Source organism: Tachypleus tridentatus, chromosome 4, assembly GCF_004210375.1.
Source record: "Tachypleus tridentatus isolate NWPU-2018 chromosome 4, ASM421037v1, whole genome shotgun sequence".
Classification (NCBI taxonomy): domain Eukaryota; kingdom Metazoa; phylum Arthropoda; class Merostomata; order Xiphosura; family Limulidae; genus Tachypleus; species Tachypleus tridentatus.
Window position 1 is genome coordinate 14,007,602 of NC_134828.1, and position 14,820 is coordinate 14,022,421.

At 31.4% G+C, this 14,820-nt stretch overlaps 1 protein-coding gene across 2 annotated transcripts in view; it reads right to left on the minus strand.

Annotated features, from left to right (window-relative positions):
• Positions 1–14,820, minus strand: part of LOC143248601 (UV excision repair protein RAD23 homolog A-like) — a 103,601-nt gene that overhangs the window by 53,473 nt on the left and 35,308 nt on the right. The gene's annotated exons all lie outside the window — the stretch shown is intronic.

Genomic DNA, 14,820 nt, shown 5'->3' on the forward strand with positions numbered 1-14,820 from the left:
ATTACTAAATGTCCTTACTCTTTCAAGAACAATTCATTTGGTTAAGGAGGCCACAATGTAATATTACTAAATGTCCTTACTCTTTCAAGAACAATTCATTTGGTTAAGGAAGCCACAATGTTATATTACTAAATGTCCTTACTCTTTCAAGAACAATTCATTTGGTTAAGGAGGCCACAATGTAATATTACTAAATGTCCTTACTCTTTCAAGAACAATTCATTTGGTTAAGGAGGCCACAATGTAATATTACTAAATGTCCTTACTCTTTCAAGAACAATTCATTTGGTTAAGGAAGGAGGTCACAATGTAATATTACTAAATGTCCTTACTCTTTCAAGAACAATTCATTTGTTAAGGAGGTCACAATGTAATATTACTAAATGTCCTTACTCTTTCAAGAACAATTCATTTGGTTAAGGAGGCCACAATGTAATATTACTAAATGTCCTTACTCTTTCAAGAACAATTCATTTGGTTAAGGAGGCCACAATGTAATATTACTAAATGTCCTTACTCTTTCAAGAACAATTCATTTGGTTAAGGAAATGCCACAATGTTCATATTACTAAATGTCCTTACTCTTTCAAGAACAATTCATTTGGTTAAGGAGGCCACAATGTAATATTACTAAATGTCCTTACTCTTTCAAGAACAATTCATTTGGTTAAGGAGGCCACAATGTAATATTACTAAATGTCCTTACTCTTTCAAGAACAATTCATTTGGTTAAGGAGGTCACAATGTAATATTACTAAATGTCCTTACTCTTTCAAGAACAATTCATTTGGTTAAGGAAGTCACAATGTAATATTACTAAATGTCCTTACTCTTTCAAGAACAATTCATTTGGTTAAGGAGGTCACAATGTAATATTACTAAATGTCCTTACTCTTTCAAGAACAATTCATTTGGTTAAGGAAGCCACAAATGTAATATTACTAAATGTCCTTACTCTTTCAAGAACAATTCATTTGGTTAAGGAAGCCACAATGTAATATTACTAAATGTCCTTACTCTTTCAAGAACAATTCATTTGGTTAAGGAAGCCACAATGTTATATTACTAAATGTCCTTACTCTTTCAAGAACAATTCATTTGGTTAAGGAGGCCACAATGTACTATATTACTAAATGTCCTTACTCTTTCAAGAACAATTCATTTGGTTAAGGAGGCCACAATGTAATATTACTAAATGTCCTTACTCTTTCAAGAACAATTCATTTGGTTAAGGAGGTCACAATGTAATATTACTAAATGTCCTTACTCTTTCAAGAACAATTCATTTGGTTAAGGACAGCCACAATGTAATATTACTAAATGTCCTTACTCTTTCAAGAACAATTCATTTGGTTAAGGAGGCCACAATGTAATATTACTAAATGTCCTTACTCTTTCAAGAACAATTCATTTGGTTAAGGAGGCCACAATGTAATATTACTAAATGTCCTTACTCTTTCAAGAACAATTCATTTGGTTAAGGAGGTCACAATGTAATATTACTAAATGTCCTTACTCTTTCAAGAACAATTCATTTGGTTAAGGAGGCCACAATGTAATATTACTAAATGTCCTTACTCTTTCAAGAACAATTCATTTGGTTAAGGAGGCCACAATGTAATATTACTAAATGTCCTTACTCTTTCAAGAACAATTCATTTGGTTAAGGAGGCCACAATGTAATATTAAATGTCCTTACTCTTTCACTAAATGTCCTTACTCTTTCAAGAACAATTCATTTGGTTAAGGAGGCCACAATGTAATATTACTAAATGTCCTTACTCTTTCAAGAACAATTCATTTGGTTAAGGAGGCCACAATGTAATATTACTAAATGTCCTTACTCTTTCAAGAACAATTCATTTGGTTAAGGAGGCCACAATGTAATATTACTAAATGTCCTTACTCTTTCAAGAACAATTCATTTGGTTAAGGAGGCCACAATGTAATATTACTAAATGTCCTTACTCTTTCAAGAACAATTCATTTGGTTAAGGAGGTCACAATGTAATATTACTAAATGTCCTTACTCTTTCAAGAACAATTCATTTGGTTAAGGAGGCCACAATGTATATTACTAAATGTCCTTACTCTTTCAAGAACAATTCATTTGGTTAAGGAGGTCACAATGTAATATTACTAAATGTCCTTACTCTTTCAAGAACAATTCATTTGGTTAAGGAAGCCACAATGTAATATTACTAAATGTCCTTACTCTTTCAAGAACAATTCATTTGGTTAAGGAGGTCACAATGTAATATTACTAAATGTCCTTACTCTTTCAAGAACAATTCATTTGGTTAAGGAGGTCACAATGTAATATTACTAAATGTCCTTACTCTTTCAAGAACAATTCATTTGGTTAAGGAGGCCACAATGTAATATTACTAAATGTCCTTACTCTTTCAAGAACAATTCATTTGGTTAAGGAGGCCACAATGTAATATTACTAAATGTCCTTACTCTTTCAAGAACAATTCATTTGGTTAAGGAGGCCACAATGTAATATTACTAAATGTCCTTACTCTTTCAAGAACAATTCATTTGTTAAGGAAGCCACAATGTATATCTAAATGTCAAGAACAATTCATTTGGTTAAGGAGGCCACAATGTAATATTACTAAATGTCCTTACTCTTTCAAGAACAATTCATTTGGTTAAGGAGGCCACAATGTAATATTACTAAATGTCCTTACTCTTTCAAGAACAATTCATTTGGTTAAGGAGGCCACAATGTAATATTACTAAATGTCCTTACTCTTTCAAGAACAATTCATTTGGTTAAGGAAGCCACAATGTAATATTACTAAATGTCCTTACTCTTTCAAGAACAATTCATTTGGTTAAGGAAGCCACAATGTAATATTACTAAATGTCCTTACTCTTTCAAGAACAATTCATTTGGTTAAGGAGGTCCACAATGTATATTACTAAATGTCCTTACTCTTTCAAGAACAATTCATTTGGTTAAGGAAGGTCACAATGTAATATTACTAAATGTCCTTACTCTTTCAAGAACAATTCATTTGGTTAAGGAAGCCACAATGTAATATTACTAAATGTCCTTACTCTTTCAAGAACAATTAATTTGGTTAAGGAGGTCACAATGTAATATTACTAAATGTCCTTACTCTTTCAAGAACAATTCATTTGGTTAAGGAGGTCACAATGTAATATTACTAAATGTCCTTACTCTTTCAAGAACAATTCATTTGGTTAAGGAGGCCACAATGTAATATTACTAAATGTCCTTACTCTTTCAAGAACAATTCATTTGGTTAAGGAGGCCACAATGTAATATTACTAAATGTCCTTACTCTTTCAAGAACAATTCATTTGGTTAAGGAGGTCCACAATGTAATATTACTAAATGTCCTTACTCTTTCAAGAACAATTCATTTGGTTAAGGAGGCCACAATGTAATATTACTAAATGTCCTTACTCTTTCAAGAACAATTCATTTGGTTAAGGAGGCCACAATGTAATATTACTAAATGTCCTTACTCTTTCAAGAACAATTCATTTGGTTAAGGAAGCCACAATGTAATATTACTAAATGTCCTTACTCTTTCAAGAACAATTCATTTGGTTAAGGAAGCCACAATGTAATATTACTAAATGTCCTTACTCTTTCAAGAACAATTCATTTGGTTAAGGAGGCCACAATGTAATATTACTAAATGTCCTTACTCTTTCAAGAACAATTCATTTGGTTAAGGAGGCCACAATGTAATATTACTAAATGTCCTTACTCTTTCAAGAACAATTCATTTGGTTAAGGAGGCCACAATGTAATATTACTAAATGTCCTTACTCTTTCAAGAACAATTCATTTGGTTAAGGAAGCCACAATGTAATATTACTAAATGTCCTTACTCTTTCAAGAACAATTCATTTGGTTAAGGAGGCCACAATGTAATATTACTAAATGTCCTTACTCTTTCAAGAACAATTCATTTGGTTAAGGAGGTCACAATGTAATATTACTAAATGTCCTTACTCTTTCAAGAACAATTCATTTGGTTAAGGAGGCCACAATGTAATATTACTAAATGTCCTTACTCTTTCAAGAACAATTCATTTGGTTAAGGAGGCCACAATGTAATATTACTAAATGTCCTTACTCTTTCAAGAACAATTCATTTGGTTAAGGAGGCCACAATGTAATATTACTAAATGTCCTTACTCTTTCAAGAACAATTCATTTGGTTAAGGAGGCCACAATGTAATATTACTAAATGTCCTTACTCTTTCAAGAACAATTCATTTGGTTAAGGAAGCCACAATGTAATATTACTAAATGTCCTTACTCTTTCAAGAACAATTCATTTGGTTAAGGAGGCCACAATGTAATATTACTAAATGTCCTTACTCTTTCAAGAACAATTCATTTGGTTAAGGAGGCCACAATGTAATATTACTAAATGTCCTTACTCTTTCAAGAACAATTCATTTGGTTAAGGAGGTCCACAATGTAATATTACTAAATGTCCTTACTCTTTCAAGAACAATTCATTTGGTTAAGGAGGCCACAATGTAATATTACTAAATGTCCTTACTCTTTCAAGAACAATTCATTTGGTTAAGGAAGCCACAATGTAATATTACTAAATGTCCTTACTCTTTCAAGAACAATTCATTTGGTTAAGGAGGCCACAATGTAATATTACTAAATGTCCTTACTCTTTCAAGAACAATTCATTTGGTTAAGGAGGCCACAATGTAATATTACTAAATGTCCTTACTCTTTCAAGAACAATTCATTTGGTTAAGGAGGCCACAATGTAATATTACTAAATGTCCTTACTCTTTCAAGAACAATTCATTTGGTTAAGGAGGCCACAATGTAATATTACTAAATGTCCTTACTCTTTCAAGAACAATTCATTTGGTTAAGGAGGCCACAATGTAATATTACTAAATGTCCTTACTCTTTCAAGAACAATTCATTTGGTTAAGGAAGGTCACAATGTAATATTACTAAATGTCCTTACTCTTTCAAGAACAATTCATTTGGTTAAGGAGGCCACAATGTAATATTACTAAATGTCCTTACTCTTTCAAGAACAATTCATTTGGTTAAGGAGGCCACAATGTAATATTACTAAATGTCCTTACTCTTTCAAGAACAATTCATTTGGTTAAGGAGGCCACAATGTAATATTACTAAATGTCCTTACTCTTTCAAGAACAATTCATTTGGTTAAGAACACAATGTAATATTACTAAATGTCCTTACTCTTTCAAGAACAATTCATTTGGTTAAGGAGGTTACAATGTAATATTACTAAATGTCCTTACTCTTTCAAGAACAATTCATTTGGTTAGGAGGCCACAATGTAATATTACTAAATGTCCTTACTCTTTCAAGAACAATTCATTTGGTTAAGGAGGCCACAATGTAATATTACTAAATGTCCTTACTCTTTCAAGAACAATTCATTTGGTTAAGGAGGCCACATTCTAATATCATTACAAAATGTCCTTACTCTTTCAAGAACAATTCATTTGGTTAAGGAGTACACATTGTAATATTACTAAATGTCCTTACTCTTTCAAGAACAATTCATTTGGTTAAGGAGGTCACAATGTAATATTACTAAATGTCCTTACTCTTTCAAGAACAATTCATTTGGTTAAGGAGGTCACAATGTAATATTACTAAATGTCCTTACTCTTTCAAGAACAATTCATTTGGTTAAGGAGGCCACAATGTAATATTACTAAATGTCCTTACTCTTTCAAGAACAATTCATTTGGTTAAGGAGGCCACAATGTAATATTACTAAATGTCCTTACTCTTTCAAGAACAATTCATTTGGTTAAGGAGGCCACAATGTAATATTACTAAATGTCCTTACTCTTTCAAGAACAATTCATTTGGTTAAGGAGGCCACAATGTAATATTACTAAATGTCCTTACTCTTTCAAGAACAATTCATTTGGTTAAGGAGGCCACAATGTAATATTACTAAATGTCCTTACTCTTTCAAGAACAATTCATTTGGTTAAGGAAGCCACAATGTAATATTTCTAAATGTCCTTACTCCTTTCAAGAACAATTCATTTGGTTAAGGAGGCCACAATGTAATATTACTAAATGTCCTTACTCTTTCAAGAACAATTCATTTGGTTAAGGAGGTCACAATGTAATATTACTAAATGTCCTTACTCTTTCAAGAACAATTCATTTGGTTAAGGAGGCCACAATGTAATATTACTAAATGTCCTTACTCTTTCAAGAACAATTCATTTGGTTAAGGAGGCCACAATGTAATATTACTAAATGTCCTTACTCTTTCAAGAACAATTCATTTGGTTAAGGAGGCCACAATGTAATATTACTAAATGTCCTTACTCTTTCAAGAACAATTCATTTGGTTAAGGAGGCCACAATGTAATATTACTAAATGTCCTTACTCTTTCAAGAACAATTCATTTGGTTAAGGAAGCCACAATGTAATATTACTAAATGTCCTTACTCTTTCAAGAACAATTCATTTGGTTAAGGAAGCCACAATGTTATATTACTAAATGTCCTTACTCTTTCAAGAACAATTCATTTGGTTAAGGAGGTCACAATGTAATATTACTAAATGTCCTTACTCTTTCAAGAACAATTCATTTGGTTAAGGAGGTCACAATGTAATATTACTAAATGTCCTTACTCTTTCAAGAACAATTCATTTGGTTAAGGAGGTCACAATGTAATATTACTAAATGTCCTTACTCTTTCAAGAACAATTCATTTGGTTAAGGAGGCCACAATGTAATATTACTAAATGTCCTTACTCTTTCAAGAACAATTCATTTGGTTAAGGAAGGAGCCACAATGTAATATTACTAAATGTCCTTATATTTTGGTTACTAAATGTCCTTACTCTTTCAAGAACAATTCATTTGGTTAAGGAGGCCACAATGTAATATTACTAAATGTCCTTACTCTTTCAAGAACAATTCATTTGGTTAAGGAGGCCACAATGTAATATTACTAAATGTCCTTACTCTTTCAAGAACAATTCATTTGGTTAAGGAGGCCACAATGTAATATTACTAAATGTCCTTACTCTTTCAAGAACAATTCATTTGGTTAAGGAGGCCACAATGTAATATTACTAAATGTCCTTACTCTTTCAAGAACAATTCATTTGGTTAAGGAAGCCACAATGTTATATTACTAAATGTCCTTACTCTTTCAAGAACAATTCATTTGGTTAAGGAAGCCACAATGTAATATTACTAAATGTCCTTACTCTTTCAAGAACAATTCATTTGGTTAAGGAAGCCACAATGTAATATTACTAAATGTCCTTACTCTTTCAAGAACAATTCATTTGGTTAAGGAGGTCACAATGTAATATTACTAAATGTCCTTACTCTTTCAAGAACAATTCATTTGGTTAAGGAGGTCACAATGTAATATTACTAAATGTCCTTACTCTTTCAAGAACAATTCATTTGGTTAAGGAGGCCACAATGTAATATTACTAAATGTCCTTACTCTTTCAAGAACAATTCATTTGGTTAAGGAGGTCACAATGTAATATTACTAAATGTCCTTACTCTTTCAAGAACAATTCATTTGGTTAAGGAGGCCACAATGTAATATTACTAAATGTCCTTACTCTTTCAAGAACAATTCATTTGGTTAAGGAACAATTCATTTGGTTAAGGAGGCACAATGTAATATTACTAAATGTCCTTACTCTCTCAAGAACAATTCATTTGGTTAAGGAGATCACAATGTAATATTACTAGAAAATGTCCTTACTCTTTCAAGAACAATTCATTTGGTTAATGAAGCCACAATGTAAATTACTAAATGTCCTTACTCTTTCAAGAACAATTCATTTGGTTAAGGAGGCCACAATGTAATATTACTAAATGTCCTTACTCTTTCAAGAACAATTCATTTGGTTAAGGAGGCCACAATGTAATATTACTAAATGTCCTTACTCTTTCAAGAACAATTCATTTGGTTAAGGAAGCCACAATGTAATATTACTAAATGTCCTTACTCTTTCAAGAACAATTCATTTGGTTAAGGAGGTCACAATGTAATATTACTAAATGTCCTTACTCTTTCAAGAACAATTCATTTGGTTAAGGAGGCCACAATGTAATATTACTAAATGTCCTTACTCTTTCAAGAACAATTCATTTGGTTAAGGAGGCCACAATGTAATATTACTAAATGTCCTTACTCTTTCAAGAACAATTAATTTGGTTAAGGAGGCCACGATGTAATATTACTAAATGTCCTTACTCTTTCAAGAACAATTCATTTGGTTAAGGAGGTCACAATGTAATATTACTAAATGTCCTTACTCTTTCAAGAACAATTCATTTGGTTAAGGAGGTCACAATGTAATATTACTAAATGTCCTTACTCTTTCAAGAACAATTCATTTGGTTAAGGAGGCCACAATGTAATATTACTAAATGTCCTTACTCTTTCAAGAACAATTCATTTGGTTAAGGAGGCCACAATGTAATATTACTAAATGTCCTTACTCTTTCAAGAACAATTCATTTGGTTAAGGAAGCCACAATGTAATATTACTAAATGTCCTTACTCTTTCAAGAACAATTCATTTGGTTAAGGAAGCCACAATGTTATATTACTAAATGTCCTTACTCTTTCAAGAACAATTCATTTGGTTAAGGAAGCCACAATGTAATATTACTAAATGTCCTTACTCTTTCAAGAACAATTCATTTGGTTAAGGAAGCCACAATGTAATATTACTAAATGTCCTTACTCTTTCAAGAACAATTGATTTGGTTAAGGAGGCCACAATGTAATATTACTAAATGTCCTTACTCTTTCAAGAACAATTAATTTGGTTAAGGAGGCCACAATGTAATATTACTAAATGTCCTTACTCTTTCAAGAACAATTCATTTGGTTAAGGAAGCCACAATGTAATATTACTAAATGTCCTTACTCTTTCAAGAACAATTCATTTGGTTAAGGAGGCCACAATGTAATATTACTAAATGTCCTTACTCTTTCAAGAACAATTCATTTGGTTAAGGAGGCCACAATGTAATATTACTAAATGTCCTTACTCTTTCAAGAACAATTCATTTGGTTAAGGAGGCCACAATGTAATATTACTAAATGTCCTTACTCTTTCAAGAACAATTCATTTGGTTAAGGAGGCCACAATGTAATATTACTAAATGTCCTTACTCTTTCAAGAACAATTCATTTGGTTAAGGAGGCCACAATGTAATATTACTAAATGTCCTTACTCTTTCAAGAACAATTCATTTGGTTAAGGAGGTCACAATGTAATATTACTAAATGTCCTTACTCTTTCAAGAACAATTCATTTGGTTAAGGAGGCCACAATGTAATATTACTAAATGTCCTTACTCTTTCAAGAACAATTCATTTGGTTAAGGAGGCCACAATGTAATATTACTAAATGTCCTTACTCTTTCAAGAACAATTCATTTGTTATTACTAAATGTCCTTACTCTTTCAAGAACAATTCATTTGGTTAAGGAGGCCACAATGTAATATTACTAAATGTCCTTACTCTTTCAAGAACAATTCATTTGGTTAAGGAGGCCACAATGTAATATTACTAAATGTCCTTACTCTTTCAAGAACAATTCATTTGGTTAAGGAAGCCACAATGTAATATTACTAAATGTCCTTACTCTTTCAAGAACAATTCATTTGGTTAAGGAAGCCACAATGTAATATTACTAAATGTCCTTACTCTTTCAAGAACAATTCATTTGGTTAAGGAAGCCACAATGTAATATTACTAAATGTCCTTACTCTTTCAAGAACAATTCATTTGGTTAAGGAGGCCACAATGTAATATTACTAAATGTCCTTACTCTTTCAAGAACAATTCATTTGGTTAAGGAGGCCACAATGTAATATTACTAAATGTCCTTACTCTTTCAAGAACAATTCATTTGGTTAAGGAGGTCACAATGTAATATTACTAAATGTCCTTACTCTTTCAAGAACAATTCATTTGGTTAAGGAGGTCACAATGTAATATTACTAAATGTCCTTACTCTTTCAAGAACAATTCATTTGGTTAAGGAGGTCACAATGTAATATTACTAAATGTCCTTACTCTTTCAAGAACAATTCATTTGGTTAAGGAGGCCACAATGTAATATTACTAAATGTCCTTACTCTTTCAAGAACAATTCATTTGGTTAAGGAGGTCACAATGTAATATTACTAAATGTCCTTACTCTTTCAAGAACAATTCATTTGGTTAAGGAGGCCACAATGTAATATTACTAAATGTCCTTACTCTTTCAAGAACAATTCATTTGGTTAAGGAGGCCACAATGTAATATTACTAAATGTCCTTACTCTTTCAAGAACAATTCATTTGGTTAAGGAGGCCACAATGTAATATTACTAAATGTCCTTACTCTTTCAAGAACAATTCATTTGGTTAAGGAAGCCACAATGTAATATTACTAAATGTCCTTACTCTTTCAAGAACAATTCATTTGGTTAAGGAGGTCACAATGTAATATTACTAAATGTCCTTACTCTTTCAAGAACAATTCATTTGGTTAAGGAGGCCACAATGTAATATTACTAAATGTCCTTACTCTTTCAAGAACAATTCATTTGGTTAAGGAGGCCACAATGTAATATTACTAAATGTCCTTACTCTTTCAAGAACAATTCATTTGGTTAAGGAGGTCACAATGTAATATTACTAAATGTCCTTACTCTTTCAAGAACAATTCATTTGGTTAAGGAGGCCACAATGTAATATTACTAAATGTCCTTACTCTTTCAAGAACAATTCATTTGGTTAAGGAAGCCACAATGTAATATTACTAAATGTCCTTACTCTTTCAAGAACAATTCATTTGGTTAAGGAGGCCACAATGTAATATTACTAAATGTCCTTACTCTTTCAAGAACAATTCATTTGGTTAAGGAAGCCACAATGTAATATTACTAAATGTCCTTACTCTTTCAAGAACAATTCATTTGGTTAAGGAGGCCACAATGTAATATTACTAAATGTCCTTACTCTTTCAAGAACAATTCATTTGGTTAAGGAAGCCACAATGTTATATTACTAAATGTCCTTACTCTTTCAAGAACAATTCATTTGGTTAAGGAGGCCACAATGTAATATTACTAAATGTCCTTACTCTTTCAAGAACAATTCATTTGGTTAAGGAGGCCACAATGTAATATTACTAAATGTCCTTACTCTTTCAAGAACAATTCATTTGGTTAAGGAGGTCACAATGTAATATTACTAAATGTCCTTACTCTTTCAAGAACAATTCATTTGGTTAAGGAGGTCACAATGTAATATTACTAAATGTCCTTACTCTTTCAAGAACAATTCATTTGGTTAAGGAGGTCACAATGTAATATTACTAAATGTCCTTAAAGAACAATTCATGTCCTTACTCTTGTCCTTACAAGAACAATTCATTTGGTTAAGGAGGCCACAATGTAATATTACTAAATGTCCTTACTCTTTCAAGAACAATTCATTTGGTTAATGTAATATTACTAAATGTCCTTACTCTTTCAAGAACAATTCATTTGGTTAAGGAGGCCACAATGTAATATTACTAAATGTCCTTACTCTTTCAAGAACAATTCATTTGGTTAAGGAGGCCACAATGTAATATTACTAAATGTCCTTACTCTTTCAAGAACAATTCATTTGGTTAAGGAGGCCACAATGTAATATTACTAAATGTCCTTAAATGTCTCTTTCAAGAACAATTCATTTGGTTAAGGAGGCCACAATGTAATATTACTAAATGTCCTTACTCTTTCAAGAACAATTCATTTGGTTAAGGAGGCCACGATGTAATATTACTAAATGTCCTTACTCTTTCAAGAACAATTCATTTGGTTAAGGAAGCCACAATGTAATATTACTAAATGTCCTTACTCTTTCAAGAACAATTCATTTGGTTAAGGAGGCCACAATGTAATATTACTAAATGTCCTTACTCTTTCAAGAACAATTCATTTGGTTAAGGAGGCCACAATGTAATATTACTAAATGTCCTTACTCTTTCAAGAACAATTCATTTGGTTAAGGAGGCCACAATGTAATATTACTAAATGTCCTTACTCTTTCAAGAACAATTCATTTGGTTAAGGAGGCCACAATGTAATATTACTAAATGTCCTTACTCTTTCAAGAACAATTCATTTGGTTAAGGAGGCCACAATGTAATATTACTAAATGTCCTTACTCTTTCAAGAACAATTCATTTGGTTAAGGAAGCCACAATGTAATATTACTAAATGTCCTTACTCTTTCAAGAACAATTCATTTGGTTAAGGAAGCCACAATGTTATATTACTAAATGTCCTTACTCTTTCAAGAACAATTCATTTGGTTAAGGAGGCCACAATGTAATATTACTAAATGTCCTTACTCTTTCAAGAACAATTCATTTGGTTAAGGAGGCCACAATGTAATATTACTAAATGTCCTTACTCTTTCAAGAACAATTCATTTGGTTAAGGAGGTCACAATGTAATATTACTAAATGTCCTTACTCTTTCAAGAACAATTCATTTGGTTAAGGAGGTCACAATGTAATATTACTAAATGTCCTTACTCTTTCAAGAACAATTCATTTGGTTAAGGAGGTCACAATGTAATATTACTAAATGTCCTTACTCTTTCAAGAACAATTCATTTGGTTAAGGAGGTCACAATGTAATATTACTAAATGTCCTTACTCTTTCAAGAACAATTCATTTGGTTAAGAACAATTCATTTGGTTAAGAGGCCACAATGTAATATTACTAAATGTCCTTACTCTTTCAAGAACAATTCATTTGGTTAAGGAAGCCACAATGTTATATTACTAAATGTCCTTACTCTTTCAAGAACAATTCATTTGGTTAAGGAAGCCACAATGTTATATTACTAAATGTCCTTACTCTTTCAAGAACAATTCATTTGGTTAGGAGGCCACAATGTAATATTACTAAATGTCCTTACTCTTTCAAGAACAATTCATTTGGTTAAGGAGGCCACAATGTAATATTACTAAATGTCCTTACTCTTTCAAGAACAATTCATTTGGTTAAGGAGGTCACAATGTAATATTACTAAATGTCCTTACTCTTTCAAGAACAATTCATTTGGTTAAGGAGGTCACAATGTAATATTACTAAATGTCCTTACTCTTTCAAGAACAATTGTTAAGGAGGTCACAATGTAATATTACAATGTACTAAATGTCCTTTCTTTCAAGAACAATTCATTTGGTTAAGGAGGCCACAATGTAATATTACTAAATGTCCTTACTCTTTCAAGAACAATTCATTTGGTTAAGGAGGCCACAATGTAATATTACTAAATGTCCTTACTCTTTCAAGAACAATTCATTTGGTTAAGGAGGCCACAATGTAATATTACTAAATGTCCTTACTCTTTCAAGAACAATTCATTTGGTTAAGGAAGCCACAATGTATATTACTACTAAATGTCCTTACTCTTTCAAGAACAATTCATTTGGTTAAGGAGGCCACAATGTAATATTACTAAATGTCCTTACTCTTTCAAGAACAATTCATTTGGTTAAGGAGGTCCACAATGTTAATATTATTACTAAATGTCCTTACTCTTTCAAGAACAATTCATTTGGTTAAGGAAGCCACAATGTAATATTACTAAATGTCCTTACTCTTTCAAGAACAATTCATTTGGTTAAGGAAGCCACAATGTAATATTACTAAATGTCCTTACTCTTTCAAGAACAATTCATTTGGTTAAGGAGGCCACAATGTAATATTACTAAATGTCCTTACTCTTTCAAGAACAATTCATTTGGTTAAGGAGGCCACAATGTAATATTACTAAATGTCCTTACTCTTTCAAGAACAATTCATTTGGTTAAGTTAATATTACTAAATGTCCTTACTCTTTCAAGAACAATTCATTTGGTTAAGGAGGCCACAATGTAATATTACTAAATGTCCTTACTCTTTCAAGAACAATTCATTTGGTTAAGGAAGCCACAATGTAATATTACTAAATGTCCTTACTCTTTCAAGAACAATTCATTTGGTTAAGGAGGCCACAATGTAATATTACTAAATGTCCTTACTCTTTCAAGAACAATTCATTTGGTTAAGGAAGCCACAATGTAATATTACTAAATGTCCTTACTCTTTCAAGAACAATTCATTTGGTTAAGGAGGCCACAATGTAATATTACTAAATGTCCTTACTCTTTCAAGAACAATTCATTTGGTTAAGGAGGTCACAATGTAATATTACTAAATGTCCTTACTCTTTCAAGAACAATTCATTTGGTTAAGGAGGTCACAATGTAATATTACTAAATGTCCTTACTCTTTCAAGAACAATTCATTTGGTTAAGGAGGTCACAATGTAATATTACTAAATGTCCTTACTCTTTCAAGAACAATTCATTTGGTTAAGGAAGCCACAATGTAATATTACTAAATGTCCTTACTCTTTCAAGAACAATTCATTTGGTTAAGGAAGCCACAATGTAATATTACTAAATGTCCTTACTCTTTCAAGAACAATTCATTTGGTTAAGGAGGCCACAATGTAATATTACTAAATGTCCTTACTCTTTCAAGAACAATTCATTTGGTTAAGGAGGCCACAATGTAATATTACTAAATGTCCTTACTCTTTCAAGAACAATTCATTTGGTTAAGGAGGCCACAATGTAATATTACTAAATGTCCTTACTCTTTCAAGAACAATTCATTTGGTTAAGGAGGCCACAATGTAATATTACTAAATGTCCTTACTCTTTCAAGAACAATTCATTTGGTTAAGGAAG